The 24,354-nt window shown below is 39.8% G+C and overlaps 1 long non-coding RNA gene across 1 annotated transcript; it reads left to right on the top strand.

Annotated features, from left to right (window-relative positions):
• The first annotated feature begins 6,349 nt into the window (after positions 1–6,349).
• LOC119028014 lies at positions 6,350–17,093 on the top strand. Its single transcript, XR_005077547.1, has 4 exons — positions 6,350–7,020; positions 7,469–7,624; positions 16,331–16,382; positions 16,839–17,093. It is a non-coding gene; the product is annotated as an uncharacterized LOC119028014 (long non-coding RNA).
• Positions 17,094–24,354: the final 7,261 nt, after the last annotated feature.

The raw sequence follows: 24,354 nt of genomic DNA, 5'->3' as shown, positions 1-24,354 counted from the left end.
AACAACAAGAACAAAAAAACCCCTAAAATTGGTACAAAGGAACGTGTGGCTGACATACATAACCCGATGTGTAGCACAAGCATTTGATCTGTCTGCATCAAATGCTCAATACTCTGTTGAAAATCAATAGTGTGTTTGTATCCTATGAAAGTGTTTTAGAATATTGGTCAAAAATTCTTAAATTGCAACGATATTTAGTCACTTATTCTGGCACATGCCATTTATTATTTAGAAGAATGTTGTGTTAATTCTTCAGATTTCTGGTCATAATCGGGAACTGATGAACTGTTGAGGTGCAATATGCAGCAACTGTACTATAATGGTTCACTGTCCTATACAAACTTCAACTTGCTGTAGTATCTACATATCGTACGTTTACCGTGTACAAACTGGACTGCTGACTTGAGCAGGTTATCAGCAGGTAAGCTGTAAACGGGTGAAATGGTCTGTTTCAAAGGAGAATCACTGGGAAATTACAAAGTAAAATGTAATGGATTTGCATTAGGTACCTTTAAACTACATGGAGTGTTCAATGTATTTTTTAGCTTCATAATCTTCCAAGAGATAATATCAAAAAAAGAAAATAGACATTACTTTGAAGAAAACAGTGAATGGAGACAAAAACAAAACAGGATCTCTCTTTACTCCACCCAGTGGTCATGATGTGAACAGTCAGAAACTAGGCTGCATCCATTCACGTTTCTGCTACCACCTTCACTGATAATGTGTGATGGAGACAGACAGAGGCGGACTCAGACTTACATTACAGAACTTCCTGACACTTGTTTGATTTGCCAAATAATAATGAATAGAAAGAAGCTGCTGAGTAACAACGCTCTCTCTGGCTCGAGGCACCTGTGTCAAACATCAATCTCACTTACTGCGGTAAATTTTGGGGGGCCAAGTCAGGGAGTCTGTCACGTATAAACTCAACTCACACACACGTACTCACTCACCACATAGATAAATAAACACCAAGATACATGCACAAGCATGTCAAAACACACACATACACACACACACACACACACACACACACACACACACACAGGTGTGACCTGTAGAATAGAAACACCACAAAACTCTGCTCAGCTTCCAGAGTGTCAAAGACAGAGCACCTCAGGGTGAACAAGGGAGGACAAACTGTAAACAGGAGGCTGAGGATGGACCGGCTCATCTTGAGACCCTGCTTTGAGCGACACAAAGCAGGATGCGAGAGTCAGCACGGTGGCCCACACGCCGGTGCAGTACACCACATGACACATCAATTTACTGTGATTACTGCTTCTGTCAAACTACCTGACTAACTACTTCCCAGTCGAGACATGAAACTGCAAAGATTCTAACAAACCTTACAAACTAAGGGTCTTTGTGTTTTGTTCGATCTGGGCTGTGTGACAGATGTTTATAATAGCGCCATTATTTTCACTTTGCCTCGGGCATGGCGATATCTTTTTTAAACATCTGCAACATCCTGACAACTACATGCATGGCTGCTGATCAGAGCCCGGCATTATGACAAGACATATCCCGCTTCTTTATCTTTTAGAGCCCCGGAGGGCAGATTCATCAAATTTGTCAGAAAAAAAAAATAAAAATCATTGTCTGCTGACAGCTAGTGGAGACAGTCAAAAAAGTCAGTACAATTTCTGGGAATATCTGATGTCCAATTCCTGCAAGAGATTATGCAACTTTACACTTTGAAACCATGTCCTCACAAAATCATACTGGGTAGAAGCAGTGCCATCATAGTATCATCATAACAAAAGAGGAAAAGAGCGCCATCTACAGGTATTAGAAAGAATAGTTCAACATTTTGGGAATATTGTTGTGTATTGTTCACACAAGAGAAGTGAGTTTCCCATCATATAACCCCTCACCACAGAGCAATAGAATAAATATATGGACTTGGGTTATATAAGTGTTTTAGCTCGCAGCAAAACAACGAAAACATGTACATCTGCAATTTACATCACACGAAAAAAAGAACATTGTTGGAAAGTGTGCATGCATGTTTGCACTGAGGAGCTACCATGTATCAGGCAGACCTTCAAAAAGAACACGAGGGAAGACAAAATGACGCAGGACTACAGACTGTAGTGTGTAACCAAGGGGGACGACAGGCAAACGTCCATAATGGGGAAGGCCTTACAGCATGTTGACTGAAATTTGGAAGCGCGTTTCTTCTTCTTGGCACCTGTTTCATCCGTTTTCAGCAGCAAACTGTGTGGAGTGGAGGGCTCGACAGGTTAGACAGGGCTGTCTGTGTATCTAAACAATGAAATTAAGAGATTACCGAGAGAAACGACTTATCGGGACCACAGCAGGAGAAAGGATTACAAATAGAGAGACTACCGATCCACGACTTAAAAAGGATGAGCCATAACCTTCATTTCCTACCTCCTACCACACCAAGCTCTCAACTTGTCCCTCAATTTCATTTGATCAATACACACCTGTGCAGTTTTGTAACTGCGTCCTGCACAACTACGACACTATCGTGTTGTCAAAATCTGTCCACAGCTAGACAGGCATATAATACAACAACAATAGGTGTCTCTAGGATCACATTTTGCTTTTGATGACAGACAGACAGACAGACACACACACACACACACACACACACAACAGCAGCCACACTTTAACAGCTGGTGATAACAGCACTATTATACGCCCGCTGTTCAGCAAATTAATACTGATATGTTTATTAATACACTTGATTAAAGCTCTAGTAAAGTGATGACAAAAGAAACTTGGGAAGCGGTAAACTTCATAATTACCCAGATGGTAAGAGGACAACTTGATGCGGCGGAGCAAATGAAGTAGAAGGAGCGTTGCCATGTGCAGCCACACTGAGCAAACCATATGCTGTTTGTATAAGACAACAACGAGGTTTTCCTGTTTTCATCAGCTCATTGGCTTTTATTGAGCCTGTTGGGCTGAGGGAAAGCAGAGAGCAAATGGGACTCCACTGAGCCATTTAGATGAAAATGAGATGGTCAATGTCATCTTCGAGAGAGTTTAGCTGCAGAAGGAGAGCGATTCTGCCTCCACGTAAACATCTTTAAGGCATTGATCTCAAACTCAGACGGAATCATTTTGGCAGAATGGCTGACCGGAATGACTATTCCATAAGGGTAAATGATCTCTCATTAACATAAGGTGTGTTTTCCAATTTGTTTATATAACTTCAGTAGCTCACTTTCAGGCTTGTGTGGGCGGCCGGCTACCCTCTGCGCTGATGCCTGTTTTAAACCTTTTTTTCCAGCAACGCCCTGCTTCACATTCACACAGTTACATTCATCCAACCTGGGAGCGGCCCAGTACAACCACAGTCTCCTACTGGAGCCAGTGCACAGCTCTACTGGAGATACAGTTAAATGCTTGGCTCAAAGGCACCTCAGTGGTGTAACTGTCACAGGAAGATAGAGTAAAACTCATTCTGTGCTATCGTTCAGCCTGGGAACCTGCAACCTTTTACTCCTGAGCCTGCTTCTCTTAACCTTAAGGCCACAGCCGCTACACAGCAAAGCATAACATCTTCCCAGAAATAAAATGAAAATCCCTTATGCTGCACTTTGGTGGGAACAACCCAAGCTGAGAGATGGCGCCGGTTTTGCGTCTGTAACCACTGTTGAAATATTATTTCAGAGGCAAGCCGTCCCTGCGTCTTGGAGCACGGTGAGCAGAGCACTTGAAAAACGCATTAGGGCCAGGGGGCACGTTGGAGGCTATACATTTGCTACCAATTTAGTTCCTGCATCTTAGATTTCCTCCTTCTCTTCCTCTCCTGGCCCCGAAACCAGGCCTACTGTAGTAAATGACCTCTAGGATAAATAGACAGCAGGCTACATGACCCCGGCCATCAAAAACGGAGGCTGTAATAAATACTACATAGCTTTACAGGAAGCTTGTTCGTCTTTCTCCCAAAACCTGCAGGGAAAGAGAACGAGGGGGCGAATGGGGTGAGTCTCTGTTCACCGCTCTCTCTTTGGTCAAAACCTTCTTTCCTGAGGTCTGTTATTACCGGCCTAGTTCCTGGGTTCCCATTCAGAGTGGAGCTTGTTCATATAAACCTTGAGGTTTTGAGGCATCGTTGGACTGACTGGGTGGCTTTCACCAGGGAATTAGCACAGGGTCGCATTGGATCACGATCAGTAGGCCCTCTACGGCTAACCTGTGTTGGACTGGGCTGCTTGTGGAGGTGGTGGTGGTGAGGACAAGTTTCCTGGCTCTGGAATATGGGTCAGTCAGAACCCAGGATGTGTCGGCCTTAATCCTGTAAATCATGGATCCTCCTGATGCTTTTCTACTTACTGCAGAATTTCTAAATCATTTTATTTAACCACCGTTTTCCAAGATTAGTCTCGACAATCTCCTCTACTGTAAGACCCTGTTTTTTTTTTCAGTTCAGAAAGTAAAGTTTCAGCCACATACTGAACAGTATAAAGACAGATACAGCTGTTTGAGGTCTGAGGGAACTGAACATCTTAGTTTTGTGGACTAAAACTATTTGGTTGGGGTTTATGATAAGATGGATGGGTTAAAATAAGCATGTTACTTAAATTCACCCAGCCACACCATTTTTCTCCCTGTGGACAACTTTCCGCTCTTTACGAGACGCAACCTGACTTGCTTCTTTGCTTAAATGTAAGTATGAGTCATACTAAGCTGCCTGTGCATGGGCTGGTGAAGATGGGTTGTTTAAACCCAGAAAAACTGTATTAGATGTGAGGGTTTGTGATGTAATATGATTTCTAGATGTTAATCAGACAGAGATGATGTAAAGGATGTTGATGTCTGTGATGCTTCAAAAAATCCACTTAAGGGATAAAGGCGAGGGAGATTGTATTAAGCCTGTTTTGCTTATGAAACAGCCTAGTGTACCATTTAATGATTTGTTTGATCACTTTTTTTTGGAATCACACAAAAGGGGATAGATTATATTTTTCTAAGGGGTTATCCCCAGAAAGATTTTGTCTCTTGCAGATCTATATGTACTCTGATCGTCAAAGCAAATCATTTAAAACAACACAGAGATAGGGACACTGATTTGAAATAAAACAATGCCACTTCCTGCCCCTTCAGAGCAAAATCCACTGTTAGTCAATGTGCCAGAAGCGCACAAGTATTTGCTTTAAGACAGTGTGACATAATGTCACTCCAGCAGTCTGAGCTTGTCCAAATTGTTCTTTTCTCCGGGCACTTTTCATTCTATAGCTTTATCTTATATTTAACCTCTCCACATGTATGGAGAGGTTTCCTCGTGTATGAAACATTTCAACTCTAAATGCCGCTGAACACCATCCCAGTCCAGTTGCACCTGTCATGCAGGCGCACAGCATCCATCACAAACTTGTGGGGCTACATATCAACGGCTGTTTCACTCATCTTCATACCCTTTGTATCTGTAGCATTTCAATTTTTCGTTTTTTACCTTTCATGGACACGTCTTAACAAAACCAATTTCATGAAACGATCCAGTCAATTCTTACTCAGCATCTCAGCCCTAAGAAAACCCTTCTCATCTTGCATCATCTCATCTAAAGTTGCACATGCCTCTTGGCTGTCTACAGGAAACACATATACATTATGCTGTTGTCTTCATTTTTCTTCTTCATCCCTTCCAGACTCCATCCATCCGTCCCACTGAGGTCCAGAAGGTGGCAGGAGTGGCACTGTTGACGACGCACCAGCAGAAAACAATTTACAACACACCCAACAGCTTCAGCACCACAGAACCTTTCCTCTTTGCTCGTCCAATGACGATAGATGTTTTACATGTCCCCAACATCAGACACATGTGGCTTTTTCAAACACCAACGACATGGTGTCATCTCTGTGCCGGGCACATCTGCTCACTCTTACTTTGGTTTTAGTGTTCTTTCCACTCCACATTTATATGGAAAGTGTTGTGTGCCTTTGTTCTGTGGGGGGTTTCTGTCCCTTTGTTTGAAAGAGACATCAAACGGGGCCAGAGGGGCACATGATGGCTTGAACATGATTGAGACAGTTATTTTTTGTCCTCTGACATTGTCACTGGCCTCAGCTCTCATTTTTCTTGTCTTCTTTTGATGGAAAACTTCATCATAAGGCAGAAAAAAGAAAAGTGACACAGATGTCATCACTTTTTTTTTTTCTTTTCGGGACAGATGTTGCCAAATGTTTTCACAGTCTGTTGGTTACTTCAAGTGATGCTGAAGGTGTTTCTTATGATGAATACGTCATTTTTAGCACATCCCATGTGTGTCCTTAACACATGATGGTTTATTTTTACATATTTGGTAAAAAAATTGAGGAAATATAAGGAAATTCTGTTATTTCCTGGTATGGAGGGTTCAGTGAACTGTGAAGTAAGACCTTTATTGTGTTTTTGAGCATGTCACTTGTTTTCCACTGACAGTTTCCTATCTCGTACAGGGATACAAACCACAAAAAATCTCTAGTTCATCAGAGCAATTGGCTATTTAGTGCCTACATATTTTTAACCAGCGGCTCATTTATTTTCAGAAATGAAGGCTACTGTTAGATCTTTATCAGTTAAAGATGTCAATAATGCTCAGTTTTACTGGTTAAACCTTTTTTCGGGTTTGACAAAATGAAAACATTTAAACTTTTTTTGTAGTATTAAGTCAGAAATGTTATAGACAGTCAGGATATTTCCTTACTTTTGGTGGTTGAGGGAACACAGCCATAACTCCACCTTTCAACCTCCCCTCTTTTCCCTTCCACAGAAGAGTGCCATCTGGTGGTGTCAGATGTTAAATCCCAACATTCAGCCTCTGAGCACTTTGTTTCCCTCAGTTTTTTAGCACTTGAAAGGTGTTGTCTCTCTTGATGGTAGGGAAAAACTAAAATGAAGACAAATAGATATGATATTAAGGAATGATCTGTCTTTCCCTTTTGCCAATCTTTACCTGGCATTTTATAAAAATCTCTTGCTGATACAAAATCATGCAGTTCCTGTTGAACAACAGCGATACTCATACATGGAGAATGAAAAAAACGGTTTACCTCAAGGTAAGAGGGCTTTGTGATACCTACACCACGTGGAGAAGCATTTTATAGTCTGCTTTTTCTGCTTGTGTCTTCTAACGTGTGGTATCTGGCCCATAAACTGCCAAAAGTTCCCAAGGCAAAATGAGCAGACTGTAATTGTCTAGGTGGTCGGGTGTGTGTATGTGTTTTTGTAAGATTGGAAAAGAAAAAAGGAGGAGATGGCAAAGGAGGAGGAGGAGGAGGTGGAGGAGGAGGAGGAAAACCTATTAGGCAGTAGGAGAAAAGTAAGTCCTGTGTGGGTGTGTTTTAGCAGGCTCACGTTTTATGCTAACATTTTATTCAAAGGATCAATTATTCATTCCGGCCTGTGACAAGCTTAGCTTTTAAATTTGAACATCAATGCAGCTTAATATTCTGCCAATTAGTGGGCAAATTCTGAGCTAATCACCTTTTTTCTATTTCTATGCAGAACAACAGAGAGCAGTGCTGTTGGAATATTGTTGTGGTTCACACAGAGAAGAGGCTGGTTTATCTTCAACTTCAGGTGGCTTTGTCGACCAACAACAGCACTGCTGGGAGAGAACCTGAGCACAGTCCTAGAATTTAAGTCACTGTGTTATTTGGGGTGAGTGTAAAACGAGGACATATAGTGTTATTAACACAAAGCACACAGAAACAGGCTGAGCTAACATTGTGTTCAGCACCATATACAAGCTAAAAGCTGATGAGGAAACACTCTCACCTCAAGGTCCATTTAGTGGCTGTTGTGGTGCTGTCAGCCAAAGTATATCCCTTGATCATCTTTAGCATGACTGTCATGTACAAATCAGCAATCACAATGGAGTGGGAGCTAGCTATCTAGCTAATTAGCTACCAAGGCATCATCAAACTTGTGGTATTTACTTGTGAAGTAGTGTCATAATATTTGAACAGAAACAGTTGTCTTTTAACATTTTCTGAAATGACTGATGCTTTTGTTTATCTTGGAAGAACCATCTTGTAATTTTATTTAAGAAAAAGACGTCAATATAGATTTCATACAGAGTTGGTTTTGTTAATTCAGTAACTTAGTAAGTAAAAACTGACATTATTTAAACTCAATAAAGATCATATTTTGAGGACTGAATCATAACTATTATTCTAAATTCTGTTATAAGTTGCAGCCTTGTTCAGAAATCTAATTTTATCTGATCTGGTGATCTTGTCGGCGCTTGATCCATTTAATTATACAACACCCTCTATTAACATATTATTGTAACATTACATAAACACTTAAAAGGGTTGCACCAGAATTATTTAGTAAAGAAATGGCAAATAACCATACTGTGTCACCTAAGGAAGGCCTTAGCTTTATCTGTCTTGAGACATTTTACATACCCTTGATTAAGGCATTTGATCCCAGAAGCAAGAAGCAGGAGGACTGAATACAGTCCAGAACTTGCATTCAATACTTGTGTGAGGTTTCTAATTGCTAGCGAATAGCTCTTACCAGCCTGCGTCTGAGGTCAGAGCGAGAGTATTGTCATTTGTCATTCATGACTTCAAACGCACCAGTTGTAAAAATTGGTAAGGAGCATAGCCACAGAGACGGTGGTAACCAGAGATGTTTTCTCTGCAATTCCCTCTCGGATTTGGGTAAAACTACGCCTGCAGCGCATGGGAAAGGCAGCTCACAGCAACAGTGAGAATGGGAAAAGGAGAGTGAGAGAGACAGAGATAATAAAGAGAGCTGGAAGAAAAAAGCATGAAAGACTTTTTGAGAGCGAGAGAACAGATTTGAAAGAATGGGCAAAAGGTTATGCAGTCAGTGAGAGACATGGTGTTAAAGTGATGGAGAGATGGTTCAATTCACTTTGTAAAGTTCTGCTTCTTTGTTCAAAATGAGGACAGAGAAAAATAATATGTTATCATTTCCTATACAACATTTCAAACCTCAAGAACAAAAAATATGATCTCACATCGCTACAAAATTCCAATATTTGAAAACAAAAAAAACAGCTTGGGGCTTGTTCTATTGTTTCTATTGTTTTCACTGCATCAGGGAATCACACTAAACTGTGCGAGGAAGAAGTGCTCATTTGCTTACAAAGAAAGTTATGGTATGAGTAAATGAATAACAAGAGTTATGTAACTGTCTGTGTTAACACAGGTGTAGGACATTACTCAGCTATGAATGGTGTAATTGTAACACAAAAGAGCTGTAATGATCTACTTTTACACATGCCTCTACCCTATCATAAACATAACCCACTAACACAACAGGGCTGCAATGATCCACCTTTACAGATGCCTCTCATTTATCATAAACAAACCCCAAGCAATAAATGGGGTTTGTTTATGATTACATTGGATATGCAAAAATACAGTCAAATTAAATAACAGATGTCGGTATATTCCTGCCAAGTGTTATCATTCATAATTAATGTAGTTGTTGTTCTCTTGTAGCTATAATCAGACACGGTCTTAAGCTGTAAGTACAAAAAGGTCCTGGGAGTTAATTCATTCCATTGATATAATTGATATATATATTAATGAAACTAAAAACAATCTTTACAAGTCAAGAGAATCTTCAACACTTGTTGTAGTAGATCTGAAATGTGATGGCCAACTTGTTTTCATGGAGTTAGATGTAAACAATATACTCTAAAAAAAATGAACAAAAAGTAAAACTGAAATAAAGCTTCTAAACATCTAAAACTAGGATTAAAACATTTATTACCACAATTATTTCATTTAATTATTTTGTTTTTTTGTTGTGCTAGGTGAGGCCATTTTCACTTTAAAATGTATTTCCTTTACATTTATTTAAACTGGCAATGGATACTGCTTTTGTTTGTTTTAATGTATCATTATGAAGTAAATGTTGATTTGCACAGTTTAATGACTATTGTTTGGAATGATTAGTTCCCTGTAACCTCGCTTTCACTATGCAACTGTAGCACCAACAATAATACCATTTGGAAAGTTGGGAAAGGTGGGAAAGTTGTATGTTGCCACACTAAATTATTTATTGTTTAATTAAATAAAATAAAATGTGATGCAAAACATGATACGAAGAATATACATTTTGGATTGCGTTTTTAGAGCTGTTACCACTAAACGTACCACAAGTTTACACTTGATCAAATCAGCCACCCTGTCATCAAATGGGATTGATCCAGTTATATTCCAGTGAGAGCTTTAATTAGAGGCTTACTGGTAATACTTAATGACTATCATGAAGACACGAAACGCGTGTCTTATTTATGTCGCTCTTTACAGATTTTAAAATATCTATTTCCAGCTACAAACTGTCATGTTTTTTCTTCCTCCTCTGTGGTGATTAAAGGGAAAACCACAGTGAATTGAACGCGAACCAGAAAACCTTCAAATGATTCAGCTCCTGACTTTTCCACTTCATGTGTCACCTGTCAGGGACTGGAACTGAGGGAAAAGAATAACACCAGTATCATATAACTAGAAGCAGCATGCAGAGGGGGAAAATAATAATAAGAATAATAATAATAGTATATTTATGTATGTGTATGCATATATATGTATATGTATATATATATATGTGTGTGTGTGCGTGTGTATGTACAAACACCTCCTTGCCTGACATCAATTTTCAGTGACTCTTTCTGCTAATTCCTATCAAACTATAAGACTAACATGGACATGTAAGGGCTCACATGTTCAGGTGCTAATTCAGTGCGGATGTGGGGACAGTGTAGGTGGACTACTAATTAAAGCCTTGCACGTAATTCAACCACTTTGAGAACTGTAGCATCACATACACTTAAATAAATACTCACAATGGGAGGACACTGAGAACAAAAGGACGGGGTCAGTGGAGAAAAGTGGCATAACCTGAAACTAACTTACTAGCTGTGACAGATACTGTATGTGCCACTTAGTTCGGTAATGACAAATCTAAACGCACCGATCATGACACACTCAGAAGAAATGTTGTATCATAGAAATGATGTTATGATCCCAAATGTGTCCAACAATGTTGAAACCCACAGAAATATAGAAACATAACATAACATCTGTGAACATTTCTGCCTGTTTCATGTTTCATCGCTATTATCGGTTATTTAACAATAAAGATAACAACTCCCATGATCCCACGCTACTTGCATCTTTTATTTTGATTGAAAGACCCCTAGCAGCAGAAATTACATACTGTGCATTTAAGCATTTCTCTCCCAAAAATGTATTTTTGAAAGTCTAGTGAATGCTTTGAAACCAGATTTAGACATTCTGTTGGAGAATAAAATGTTCTAACTGAGCAGTTAGCTGAACATAGCAAATGACACACCCTGTTTGTGGTGACCTCATTATTTCTACTGTCCTAATCCCTACTATAGATACAGAGACACTGAGAGGATGAGATCAGTTTGATTAAAAAAAAGGCAGAGGCATATGAGGCCTTTGAATGATTCCTGAAAGAAGAGTTATTTAGCTTTTGACCAAAGATGTGGAAAGCCGTTGCTGTTCTGAATGGCGCTGCAGGGAAGATTCCAATTTGTGTACGAACACTTTCAATCCCTTCAACTTTTAGTGATTAATGGTTTAATTCCCATCGGGATTGCTAATGCGCATATGTTTAGCATCTGCAAAAGATGAGCACTAAGTTTGGAAAAGTAGGTTTGAAGCTACAGGTATTTAATCAGGTTGGTTTTACTGTACTATTGCAGTCACATGTTTGCATCAGGTTTGTGCTTGTGTATGTGTGCAGGGGGTGCACTGTAGCCAAGGTCATTCATCAGTCCAGGGTGGGCCCATTGCTGAAAGGGCCAGTGTTGAACTGCCTTGATTGATCTATGCAGGAGATTGGCCATGGCCTGGAGAGGGGCACGTCGTACTCTGCTCTGGTTGTGGCCAATTATATCAGTGGGGGATTTGAGTAATGCCTGGTTCAAAATAAAGCCCGCTTTTCTTTTCCTGGGAAAAAAAAAAAAAAAAAAAAAAATAGGCTGCTTGTCCAGTATCATTTTTGCTTTTTGTCCAGTCGTTTTTCATTCTTTTGACTGTTACATAAGTAGCCAACTGCTACTGGGATAAAACTATGTGTCCAATTTGACTGATTATTCACAAAAGATTTTCTTCTGATACAACACTTGGACACTTGATTGTCAGATTCCCCTGAAAGCTGTCAAACATCACACGCAAAATCTGAAAAATTCAATAAAGGGGAATATTTTTATGACAAAATAATCTTACTTTATTTTGGTATATATCTAAATGTTTTCTCAGTTGATCAGACCTTATTTAGAAAACAAAAGCACCCCTTTTGATTGATATTTGTGAAACTCAATTTCAGAAATTTGACATTTCACTGTGTAGACATGTGTATCTCCACTCCCCATCCAGGATCACATTTGGAAGATACATCTTGAACTACGCAAGAAAAATAAATAAACATAAATATACAAATAATGGCATCAATTCTTTTCTCTTCTTTCTTGATTACGCATTATATTGACTTGACTTGACTCAAAATCTCCAGCCTTTATATTGAAAAGTAGATTTTTGTTTTATCATAAAACTGACCCTATGAATACGTCATTGATCAAATTTGGTGAATCTCTATAACGAAAGTAAAATTACACTATCTGAAAATAAGACTTAGAATCCATAGCCATGCTATGCAAGGCTGTGCTCATGCTCACAGTGACTATGCTAACCTCTTAGTGTAGCACTTAAGCATGCTAATGTTTGCTTTTCAGCAATAAACGCAATAAACTCAGACAAATGAAATTGCCCTGCTGGTGGCACTGGGGGAAAAAACTTTGGGGGTGATTTTATGGCAATGCATGCAGTTGTGACTGTCTGGACCAAAGTGATGGACTAACCAACCAATGCTGCCATCATGACAACCTGACTTTGTGATGTAGAGTAGCGGTTCTTAGTCTTGCCCCCACAGGTTTACTGAATGCGTTAACTTTGGGCATTGGTTTTATGTGCGCCAGCTGTTGTTTGTGTGATGTCTGATCAACAATATGAACTGACGTAATTCTTCTTCTCCATTCTGGTCCAGTCGGCATTAAATCAGGAACTGTGCCAGAGTACAAGAAAGCGTGAGAAATGGGAGAAAAGGGGGACGTAAGGCTGAATAATAGGACTGGAGTGTGTGTGTGTGTGTGTGTGTGTGTGTGTGTGTGTGTGTGTGTGTGTGTGTGTGTGTGTGTGTTCAAATGTGTGACTTTCTGCAGAACCAGGTTAACTTTCACCCTGCTGTGCTTACATTGTGCTGTCTGTCTGAGCTCTGGGGGTCACTGCCAGAGTGGACACACTCCTACACGCTCCATTCATTCTCATCTTGACGTTTGCCCTTTTGGCCACACCAGATAACAACATAATTGAAAAAAAGAGAGAGAAAAAAGACAACAAAGTAAGTGAATTATATTTTTGGATGGAAACTGATCTAAAAGCATAATATATGGTGGGACATCAGTGTTTGGAAAAGGTCACTGTAATTGGAAACCAAAGCAGTCAACCTTGAGGTTTTTTTTTTCCATAATCCTGTCTCCAAAATCAATTTAAACAATTTCATATTGATGATGTCACTATTTCAACCTCAGCAACAGTTTGATCTTCCCGAGTCATGCTGCCAACTCATACTTTAAAGAGAAATTGTACTCAGTGAGGGGCACTTGAATCAAAAGATTAAACCTGTTTCCTTTGGACCCCCGTTTGATGGATTAAAGTAGATTTCAAAGAGGTCTCAGTTTAGGTGGTGGGTACTGTTGTGACAGCATACAATAAAGGTTCAAACAGAGGACATGAAGGACTGTTCTGTAATTACAGAATGGTGCTTCCTCTCAAGACAAAGTGAATCATTCTTGTTATTCAGTGTTATTCGGGAATGAGATGAATGGAAAAATTAAGCTCATATTTTAGGATTAAAATTATTCCAAACTTTATGGGAATATACCTAAAAAGTCACAGGTCAGTCTACTTAAAAACATACTATGCAGGCAGGATCTGCTAGTTCCTGTTTGCAAACAGACCATTCAGAGTTAATGGCTCAAATCTCATTCCAAGATTGCAAATTCTGACACTTTAGTTTAGTGAGCCATCAACCTAAAGGATCAGTATTTGGCAACCTTTGATTAAGACTCAACAATCAGTTAACCATAATATATTCTTCAGAGTCGCTGATGTCCAGAAAAACATGACAAACACAGTTAGAAGAGCTGCTTTTGTTATTTTTAAATGAACTGTCCCTTTTCTCACTGCCCATCACATTTAAACCATGACTATAGCTGGATGAACAATGGTCTCTGGCATTAGCAGAAAATCCACAGTGGTTCTCAAAACTCTGTTATACACTGGTTCCAGTTAAGGGCCCAAATAATTGATACGGGGAGGTCATCTTAACTTTTTGTTATTGTGCAGCAGGGTGTGGGTGGGTCAACGTTGAAATCAAGGTCATTCACCAACCCTCAGATTGCAGAGCCTGTGATCTGCCCATATCAAACAAAGACAGCTGAGTCATATTTGAGGAAATCATGACTGATAGAGGGTCAGAAAGCTATTAGGAAACAAAGTCAAACACTGACCGTAACCCCAAACAATGACTTCATCAAAGGAAGTAGGTGGTGGCACTGTGACAGAAGATCAATGTCAAATGGTCTCACTAAATTTAAAATAATTTTTAAAGCAAGAAAATTTGACTTGCAGACAAACACATTTGATTAAAACTGATAACAAATGACCATATACTGCATCAGTACAGTCAAACAGAGTTGTAAGAGGTGTCAAATACACGTTGTTAGAGGAAACCAACTCAACAATAAACCAAAGGCATGAGTATATCTCAGTAGATCCCTATAAACCCTGTAATCTAAGGTTGACCTTGATCTCTCAAGCAGTCCAACAACAAATTAGGCCCAGAAATGGATGATACATCGCCAAAAACTGTTTAAAGATGTGTTTCAGGGGTTTTATCATAGAGGTCCTGAAAGCAAAGCCCTACTTTGGCCCAGATTTTAACAATGGCAGTTGGGTCAAGTCTTTTCACAAGCGCCTGGGCGGGAGTCCAAAGCATGGTTATGATCTTTAATTACCTTTCCTGGATAGATACTCCATGATTTTTGGTTTCCAAACAGTTACAGGCATGTTTATTAATGCATTTGTATACTCAGGATGAGTTAATTGCATCACTCTCTCCCACGCTCCTTCAGCCTTTTAAAGAGAGCTTTAGGTCTAAGCAATCATAGGTTTTCACGAGAACTGCAGTTTGCCACAATTGCAGCTGTGTATTTCATCAATGTGATGGAAAATTGGTACCGACTGAAACACAGTATTTAATTTTTAAGATAAAATTAATTATCTCATTAAAATATTTAATGAAGTTTACATTGATGTTAATCTGGTTCCCAAGAAGAATATTTGATAACATGGTGCAAAAAAACAAACGTGGTCTACCAGCACTTACCTATTAAAGATTTTGCTGTCCAAGAAGATCTATTGGCTTTTTAAAGGTCCAATTTGTTAGAAAGCTGACTGTTGAATTATCCCAATTGCCTGACCTGGGAAACCCAAGGCATCTGTCTTATGGACCTTTTAGGCCAACAAGTATTTATAAAATCTGGTCACAACAGAATTAACTTATTTGCCCGAAAGCCAGCCTTGGAATACCTATGGGAACTTAAGACTCCAATTGTAACATGTGACATCCTTTTATAATTTTGATCCTATGAGACCCAAAGTTTTGGAGGTTTACTTGTAAATTCAGACACAAAAGTACTTTTTGGTGACTAGGTGGTGGAATTTTGGACCAACTTCTACAATTAATTAACTATAATTACCTAATGAAAAAAACATTCATTTATTGATTATTTGGCAACCCAATGATCTATGTGGGAGAACTTATTGATAAAGTCTATTTAACAATCTCACATCTCTTTTCCATGGACGCTTCATAGAATTTCCTGGTTTAGCAAGTTAACCTATTAATGGACAAAGCTACAGTGCAACTTCCCCCACCCATACCAACTCAACAATTCCCACCCCTTGTTCTCATTAACCTGGGGCCTCTGCACTCATCATGAAGTCAACATCTGTCCAGCTTTCCACCTTCACTGCCAAAGAACAAAGCCCTTTCCATTACTGCCTTGGGAAAATGAACAATTATTTGGGCATCAGCTTTACACATTGTTGTATATGAGATTCTCAGGGCCTTGCAAACTTTTTAATGCATCGTCATTTTAGTGATACATATATATTGGATGTCATAATTGTTCGTTCCAATCTTTGTATCTTTTTGGACTTAAGCACTTCTTTTTTTTAAGCTATTCTTTATATTTAACATGTATCTTTCTGTCTTATCCTACTGCAGACAGCAGGATTAGAAGCCAATAAGCGAAAGATGACCAAGGATTTACATGTTGGTAAGGAAATGACACTGACGCCCTTGTGAAATCCACTTGTGTGATAAGTGACATCACTGGTTATGTTATGATGTCAGTCTGATGGATGTAGTTATATAGGACTGCACTCATCAAGGGTTCACTGTCTAATTATAGCAGTGTATTACCATGACTGTCATGCGGAAACGATGGGTGATCCCCAAATGCTATCCCACCATTAGCAGCATCAAATTAGCTTGCTAGCTCTTAGCCAAACATAAATCCCCAGATGAGCACCCCAAGCTGAGAATGAGAAGGCAAATCATTCTTCACTATGTCTGTACAGCACCCTGCTGTCCATGCCGAGAGATTTATAACAGATCTCATTTGCTTTTCAACCTCTTCAGAACCCCTAGTAAATCGCAAGGCAGGTCTGACTTAACAACTAATGATCCAACAATCCAACATGAAAAGACAGAGGAATTATGTCATTTGCAGCTGGCTCAAAGTTGGAGAATGGGGAGCTGCAGTGGCCTACAGAAACTTAGGAGGGTGAGAGAGATACAGCAGCCAAAAGACGAATGGGTAGGTCTGCCATGCATCAGCTTCTGTACTTCCTGAACTATGGGAAACCCCTTCATGCAATGAAACATCCTGAGGATTCCCTGCTAGCACACATGCCCAGCACTTTGCTGCTTTAGAGAGCTGGTTTTATTGTGAGATCCCATGTTAAAACTACTACGCTGATTTCTATTTTTGGGGGGCCCATACTGGGCTGGGTATTGCGATGTTGCAACCAAAATAACTCAATAAACTTTTAGTGGGAAAGTTTAATACCTATGCGGCTCTTGTGTGGTCTCCTTTTCATGATAAAGGCCTCATTTTCCACTCGAGCTTTGGAAACTGCAGCTCTATCACAAGCTACAGTAACTTCAGTGAAGTTACTTTGTCCTGCATGGAGCCTGGAGCCAAGTTTCTGGATAGGGCTTGCTACTGGACAATCCCTCTGCTGGCAGATGTAATAATAGGCTGAGAAAAGGTTTTCCCCTGCTTTCCAAGGCCTCAATATGGCTTTGTGATACTGTGCTTCCACAGTTTAAGTCATAATAGACATGAAATGGAAGTGAAATTGCGTAAGCCTTTTAAATTTGATGAACCATGGTTTTTGCAAGCAAATTCTTTTTATCACTCTTGTTTTCAGTTAAACTGCATCAAGATATTTTCTGCACATACAGGCAAACTTTTGATGAATGAATTATGTGAACATTATTAAAGTACTCCACCTTTGAGGGCTGAAGTTGATTTACTGACATGCTTGTAATCTTGTTTGCATATGACGAGATTTTTCCCATTCATGTCAGTGAGCAAGAGAAAGTGAAATAGAAGAACAAAAGGGGATATTGTTGGGTAAATATGGAGATTTCCATATCCCACAAAAGCCATTGAAAGGCACCTGAAGACACTAATAGACATTATATTAGATGGAGTCTTATTTGCATACAGAGTCAATGATTTATGGAGAAAATACATCCCACATAGATGTGCAGATAAGGACTTGTAACACATTTATTTTGACTTGAAGGGTGAAATCTGTCAGACATGTCTCTACCTGCTCATTATATCTGCAGATTAAAGAGAGAGGTTGGAAAAATGCAGCTGAGGTCTCTTACCACCAGATTAATAGACCACTTATCATCAATCACATCAGGACACCACCCACATAGAGGACAACCTCGCTCTTTGTACTATTTCTCATTGACAGATATAATTACATCACAGTGAATTTATACAAAAACCAAGTGGGAAATACAGCATGTTGGTTGCAAGCTAATTGTTTATATTCTGGTGGCCAAGAAATCACCTTGACACAATAAATGGTTCATGTTTTTTCTGCATAGCATATTTCAGTGTAAAATATGGAAAACTTTGTACTAGGGCTTGGCGATGTCTGCCGATTTAGCATACGACGATGCATAGAGTAAAATATCATGATGGATGATGAGATCTGTTTACGAGTTTGAGCAAGTGTGTCCCCTAAGTATTGTCATAAGGCAGCAGTTGCATATTAGCTCACCACTATAGCTGCCACTGTTTCCCACCATTTCTCTGACATGACTCTCCGACTGTCTCACCCTGTAGATCTCCCATTACCACTGACATAAATCCCAGTGCCAGGTTTAAAAGCGTCCTCATCTCCGCACCACATGTCCAAAAACATTATTTTTCCATCTCCTCTCTACACATATCACAAACAACAACAACTCCTGCCATACGGCAACGCTGAGAGGATACGCCACTTAATTGTGTTCTCTGGTGGGGAGCCTTCTAAATCCTGATGTCAAGATGCTAAGGGATTAGTAGTCGATTGCTGTCAGCCATCGGTAATGGATGTGGCCCAGCCATTTGCTGCATGCTACATCTGTCATGGATATGACTCTGCCACTAGTACAGCATCCTGGACTACAACACAGAGGACAACAAAGCCCATGACAATGTCATGAGTTTCCCACCTCTGGTGTCATTGTCACCCAGCTGTGCACCACCATGACACCATCATCGTCTGATAAACTGTGATCCAGAATCACATCTCTGGATGATGGTTTAGCTGCCCATTGCTGGCACCTGACATGGCGGCACCTTTTTGGCTGACTGAGCATGTAGGCAGAGACAGTTTTGCCCCCACGAACAACCTTGTGTAATCTAGACAGAAGCAACAATACACAATCCAAAACATCAGAAAGACAATTCCACAACTCTGTAGTACAGTGAACAGCTAATGTCCACACTGATTCAAACATGTCAGATCTGTTTTACATGTAAGGGGAAGAAAAAAAATGGGATGCTTTAAGGAGCAGTGTGAACTATGGGAAAGCTCTATTTTTTCTCCACTTTACTCTATCCCCATTATGTCACATCTGTGTATATGATAATAAGGCAGGAAACGAGTCCCTAAAGTGAGCTTTACCCATAATGGGTTTCCTGTCTATAGCCTTGATGTGTCATTGTCCACAATGACTTGTTCACAGAGACCTTTAATGGTGAGGGCTGCCCCCAATCATTGATGATTCAATTCATCAGTTGAGAAAACACAAAGTCTTTTGGCTGCTACAAAGCACTGTCATCCAGGGCTCAAAGAAAGCCAGCTAAACTGCTTTACAGCCAGATGCTGCTATAACCTACTACCTCGCTCTACTGCTGTCCAGTGTGATTAACTCTTTAGTTGATAGAACCTCAGAACTCAAGCAGGAGAGACTCTGTGAAGCAGTGTACAAATGAACTCTAGCCCGGACATTCACTCTTTTATTTCTCCATCCCCAAAACACATTGGCAAAGGTGAGAAATTTGTACAAAATCCCTTTTTTATATATATATTAGTTAACTGCAACATATGAAAGCTTCACAAAAAATAACATCTGACATATTACTTTCTTGTAGTGCCAACACTGTGTTTGATATAAGACAATTACACCATAGCTTTGGGTTACTATTGGATATTATTAATATGCACTGTAATACAATGCCGCACAGGCTCAGTTCTCCCACACTGTATCCACAACAGGAGATATTTTGAGTAAAAGCAAAATAGTCAAATGCTAGAGCAGACCTCATATATTCCACCCATCAGCACGCATTTGTTTTGATTGCCTTCAAAAAATAAAATAAAGTAAAATACAAGCCACATTCTATTTTAGATCTTGTTCCTTTTCCGTTTGTGAAGCTTTACCACAACCTTGATTTGCAAAACAGCCCTGTAAATCCCAACCTTTATGGACCGTGAGCACTTGTGCATGAGCATGCAGACTATTATTATTTACAGTAATGGACATTTGTTGCAGTTTCCTTAGGTGCTTCTTCACCACCATCATTCACTACTTCGTGAAAGCAGTATCAGCACTGGCTATTCCTGTACCATTCAACATAAGGTTCTTCCCAGCGATCCTGTCAAAAACTCTCCACACCTAGAAGTAAGTATGTAGCTACCCAGTGGATTTTGACTGCTGCCCACAACTCTTCTGCTTGGCTGCAGCCTGTGGGTGGGTACTGATAGGCAACACAAAAAGACCAGTATTTCCACTCTTGTTATCGTCAAAGCTTTTCCATGTCAGTCATACCCAAGTGATTGTCAGCCTTCATAAAATCAATGCAACTTCATCCATATATTACCTGTAGATAGCCAAGCATATGGAATAGGAAGGAATATTGGAAAATCCTCCTGGGGAAAGACAATTCCTGACATGCCAGAGTTGTTTTCTCCAAAGTGCTCAGGGGGGTAAAATCTTGGCTTTGCAATGGACCTGTGCTAAGGTTGCATTAATTACCATACTTATATTCATAAAGTACTTTGTATTTTGGAGGCAGGCTATATGCTTTGAGTCACAGACTTATTGGATGGCGCTCAGCACTGCAGCCTGGGGGTTCAGGTTGCCAAGGAAATTAGCATTCCCCCCTGTAAAGCCTTTTGGTGTGAAATATGCACCCAAAAGCACCCTCGATTACCTCATCTAAGGAGGGGGTGCCCCCCCCCCCCCCCCACACACACACACACACACACACACACGGTGCAATAAAAAAGAACTTGGAAATAACATGTTGAAAAGATACAGTCAGTTTCAATGTGCCAACCCACAAGGCTATTGTGACATTATGTCTGCTGATGCAATGAATGGATCACTGAATTCCAATTGCATCATGTCCTTTTATCATCTCAGGAAAAGGAAGGGGTAGGGATTGCCCACATTGTCTACTGCCTATGATTAAGTTTGATTTACCTCAATTCATTAGTTTGAGTAGGCCTCTTTTGGAGTGATGCCATCCCCAGGATCTTAAATGGTTGCTGTTAAAGTTGTTGAATCACCCAGCATGAAAAACACACATCCTCAACGGTGAGTAGTAACAGGAAATGAGATTTCAATGTATCAGGTATACAAAATCTGTATGTTTCTTTGTCATGTGCGAGGCAGACTCGTGGTGTAAGAAGATTACAGGTATGTCTATTGGAGGGGATGTGGACAGGATATGTCAGGGGTCATACGTGCTGACGATGTTGTGGCCTTAAGAATATGGCTACAGCTCATTATTTTCAGTTGATATGCCAACAAAATGCAATTAGATCAAATCAAATATTGGCAGGACAAAAAAATTGCAGCTTCCAGCTTGATCTGGAAGCCTTATATGTGACCTATAGCAAATTGGCATGCAAATTATCAGAACATACAGAGATGAGGACAAATGATACCACCATCATGTATATACTTTTGAGTAGTCAGATTATTGTTAAGTATGTTAAAAGCATGATTCTGTATTTGTCCACCTGTCTGTATATATAAAGGCATGATAGAAGAGACTTATTAGGACATTTCAACAATAATGACATTGGATTGATACCTGCAGGGAAACTCTGTCGATTCTCACCATAGAGATGTCAGAGATCAGGCTCGCCACAGTGGTATACATGGCTTCCCAGTAAGGGCATTTCAGAAGAATCGTCTTGCCAATACAAAGGCCCACAAAAGGGTTAGACGTGATTCACACACATTGCCCAATAGAATAGGTGATAGTATGTGCAACAAATGCTTACAGAATAGTTGTAATTGATGATCCTACAACCACCTCTGCTCTGTCAGGTGTCTCAATTCAGTGCATTTCTGATGCCTGCACAGCAGTAACTCAACAAAAAACTTACACATCTCAAAGTATGTTTAACTACCAAACCAAGGCAGTCATCTGTCTGTCCCACAAAGTTATTTTCATTATCAGGTGGTCCATAATTGCAGGTGAAACCTTTTCTTGCACCTCTTTAACATGCCCAAAGAGAGTGAACTTCTGCACATGAAAACTCAGTTAGCATCCTTGATTAAATTAGTTGTTGCATGATTGAGTCCCAAATGTTCCACATCACTCAGACCCAACACAAGAAAAATGCCAAAACCACACAGTCGAAAGGCAGGGTTTACACGACCTCCGATATGAGTAGCCATAGATATTCCCAGCACGCACCTCCTCACAAAAGGAAACTGGGTAAAGAATCCCCGTTTCTTTTTCTTGAGCACCACTGGGCACTGGGTACAAAACAAGTGCACCAATAAAAATGAGTGCCAAAAAGGAAGGAAAAAGGGGGAAAATGTGGAGAATGGGGGAAAAATAGCCATTGACTTGTTGCGCCAGACTGAGAGAAAGTAGCATTGTTTGGATCTTTTTGTTTGCAACAGCAGGGGTAGGCTTCCAGTGAGGACCGAGGCACATCACATGCTTTTCTTGAGCCACTGAAAGAGCAAAAAGAGAGCTAAAACTCGGCTTCAACGTCTTTGAAGTCAAATAAAGCCACCTCATCGATCACTGATTCAAAGGCCCTTTTTTCTTCTCTATTCACTCTCACTTTCTTTTTACTCTTGGGAAGCTTTGGTTAATTTGTACAAATGAACCTGTTATAAGACTCCCTCACTTCCCCTGAAAAAAAGTCAAAAAACAAATTCTCAAAAAGACTGGATTACAAGACCTCATACAATTAACACCTCAACGATTAACACAAACCCTAAAGTTAAAACGCAGTGACCCGGCTGAAGTATGCTACTTCAAATTTGAAGTTCAGTCTATAAAACCACTGACAGAGTGGACAGACGTGGCTTTACAACCCCATCTCTGACACCACCAGTTGCCAATAAAGTCTTGTTTACATGGTAGTTTATTGGTTTGAATACAGCGGTTTGAGTTTGAAAATATATTTGTCTTAACCTTTCATACAGGCATATTCAAGTGGTTTTTGATGTTGATTATATCTTTGGTATTTCTATGCACGTAGTGAAACTTAGTTTAGAGTTTTTGTTTAAAAGTATCTTTTACTCAAATTATCTAATCACAATGCAGGCATATTAGTATGCCCAAGTATTTAACAGACCTCAGCATTTTACAGCGACAACTTATTGGACATGTGAGCCAAGCCTTTATGTATGTACTGTATTTAGCAACAAGGAAATAATTAAGCATTCTGACAACATTAAAAGTAGGTTTAAACGTGGAAAGATGTATGTTGTGAAAGAGGGTGGTAGGTGGGAATGTCAGAGTGCTTTAATGATGTGTTAAATGATTTACTAAACTATTGGATGATAATGGAGCCCAGCTGTACTACTGCAGGAGATTGACTGCCTTTAAGGTATTAGGTAGTCAGAGAAGGCAAGGTTTAAATATCACTGCAGTTCTTTTCATTTCTGATGACAAGGATATCTCATCATACAAACATCCAGGTTAAGTATCTTTCTCAACAGTCACATGACACCTGGGTGGCCTGAGAAGGCCAAATGCACCGTTTATAAAAGTTATTGGAAATATTTTTGTGAAGATATTTCTTTTTCTGGATGACTTTTATAAACGTGTGCCTTGTTCAGACAAGAAGCCTAAATCCATGTTAATGACTTATCAGGACTGCATACAGATAGTTTTTTCGTAAATCAGCAAAAAGCTGAATTTTTGAAAACTGGATCTAAGCGATATTTGGAGGTGGTTCCAATCCAATTGGATTTCTATAGTTAAGTCTCAGTCCGGACACTCTGGCTCCTCAAATCAGATCTCTTTATGTAAGTAAGAGTCTTTTGCTCACAACACGACAAACAACCTTCATGTCAAATCCAGAGTTACGGTAGTGCATAAGATTGTCTGGACATAGCAATGTAAACTATCCTCCTCCGTCACTGAGTTGGTCAGGTGTGGATGAGTTCTGCATCACGATTTGACAGCACAGTTCTTGAGGGATCTCTATTTCTCTTGCGTCCATGCTGGAAAGCTGCAACACCAGCATACCCTGTTACTGTTACCAACACCATTACTACAGCAACCCAAGGTCTGGACACACAAATCCAATCTGATCACTTGCAAATAACAGTGCTGTTTTGAGAAGCAAATCTGACTGCAATCTGAACTAAGCCTCAGTTACAAGCAATCTGTGTTCTGGCAAAATATCTGCCAGAAGAAACTCTAAAAGCAAGGAGATAATATTGAAGCAGCCTCCAACATGACAGCT

Source organism: Acanthopagrus latus, chromosome 11 (genome assembly GCF_904848185.1).
Source record: "Acanthopagrus latus isolate v.2019 chromosome 11, fAcaLat1.1, whole genome shotgun sequence".
Classification (NCBI taxonomy): Eukaryota; Metazoa; Chordata; class Actinopteri; order Spariformes; family Sparidae; genus Acanthopagrus; species Acanthopagrus latus.
This window is presented reverse-complemented; position numbering and strand designations above follow the sequence as displayed.